Source organism: Tupaia chinensis, unplaced genomic scaffold, assembly GCF_000334495.1.
Source record: "Tupaia chinensis unplaced genomic scaffold, TupChi_1.0 Scaffold000469_1, whole genome shotgun sequence".
Taxonomy (NCBI): Eukaryota; Metazoa; Chordata; class Mammalia; order Scandentia; family Tupaiidae; genus Tupaia; species Tupaia belangeri.
The window spans coordinates 330,718-332,716 of NW_006159978.1; positions in this window are offsets into that span (position 1 = coordinate 330,718).

Genomic DNA, 1,999 nt, shown 5'->3' on the forward strand with positions numbered 1-1,999 from the left:
AGGTCCGCCCCGCCTCTCCGCTTCTTAGGCCTGTTCCGCCTCTCAGGTATGACCCGCCCCTCCAGCACGACCCGCCCCTCCTCCAGACGTTCCGAAGGTGCGCGGAACCGCTGGGTGGGGAAGACAGCCAGCCAAGCACACCTGAGCGGTGCTGCGCCTGCGTCCTCCATTGGCGCCTCGCCGCTAGGTTCCGTTGCTCCCTTTAGAAAGGGTCTCAAATGGAGATATAATAGATCTTGGGATATTTCCAAAGATCAAAAGGGAGACAAAAAGGTGGCAGAGTTTAGAAAAAAAGACGGCCTCTAAATTAAGAAGAAAGGATCATCGTACGTACGAGAGATAATTCTGCATTCATTTCTTAGAAGCGAAGTTGTCGTGTGTTGTTACTTGACTCTTGATTTTTATACCATGTCTATTAGTAAATGCTTTGAGAATCAACCTGCATCTCTTCACTTTTGTTATCCTTCACCTGCTGGTGCCTTCTCATCAGTGGACGTCTTAGAAGGGATATTAAATGTATCCACTACAACCTTGCGGCACTCTACTCTAACCTGGCAAGGGATTGCTTGGCCCTTTCCTTTTGTATTTTATAAACCTCAATGTTACTGAATAATTGTTGAATAAATATCTAGCTTATTTGATGAATGGCTCAGCTTTTGAGAAATAGATGGCTTGTAAATTGAAGACTAATATTTTCCTTTGTGGAAAGCTTTTTCTTAACGTGAGTTGTACCAATCTCAAGACTTTAGAGATGCTGGAGCAGGGATAGGAGTAAATCTCAAGATTGCCCTAATTTGGGGGCAAGAAACAGTGTATTTGCTTCCCCTAAGACTCTCCATGCACATTAGCATTTTTAAAGGCTAAAAACCGTGTTTTACTTTGTTTAGTCCTGCATTTCCCAAATATATTTGATCATAGAACTCTCTTTTTGATAAGTGCATATTCCTATCCTTGAGCATTAATGTTTCAAACACACTTTGACAAACACTGCTTGAAAGTCCCAGTACATTCACCCTCAGTAATTTACTGGCAGTGTTTGCGAAGTCCTATCCTGTTTACAGAACCCTTTCACATGAGTCATCTCACTTGGTCCTGGCAATCGTGAGGTTGCTATTATTATCCTCATTTTACAGGTAAAAAATGAAAAGTCACACAACCAGTTTGTGATAACCCAAGTATAAAGACAGAGTTTGAATCTGGACTTCAGACCCCAAGACTGTATTCTCTCTTTTTGTCCTTAGTAGAGCACATCTTTGATTAGAAATCTCTAAATTGTGTGTTAGTTAAAGCTTCTCAAGAGCAAGACTGGATCTTTACCTGTCGTTTACTCCCCTGCAAGCACTAGCCATAGTGCAGGGCACAAAAGTGTCATTCAAGGGGCCAGCAGGTGGCACGGTGGTTAAGATGCTGGACTCCCACATGGCCAACCATGTGTGTTTCTAGTCCTGGAACCTGGTGGCTTGCTTTCTCACTTTCCCTTTCTCTTTCTAGTCAAATTTAAAAATAATGATAATAAATTAAATAATTAGTTATGTTTTAAAATGTCATTCAAATGTGCTGAATGAAAAATGAACTAATGAGTGCATGCTCAGTAACCACCAATAAACTGGGCTGAGTGCTTGGTTCCCTAACTAAGCAACTTTTTTTTTTTTTTTTTGAGATTTTCACTGTAGGGGGCGTGCGCTCGCCGCAAAGACGGAGAGAGACATAGAGACAGAAAGTGAGAAATCACCCCCCAGGGGGGATGGTCACGCCGCAATCCCTTCTCCATTCTCCTCTTGGGATCTTGGGCATGCACGCACACGCGCCCGGCGTGAGTTTTAAGCCACTGGGTCCGGGACATGAACCACGGTGGACTATGTGGGAGTCCAGCGACACAGCCATTACGCTAACAGCTGGTCCAGAGAGGTTTTTCGATATAGGGTATATGCGCTCATCAGAAAGACAGAGAGAGACAGAGAGACAGAAAGTGAGAAATCACCCCCTAAGGGGGATAGTC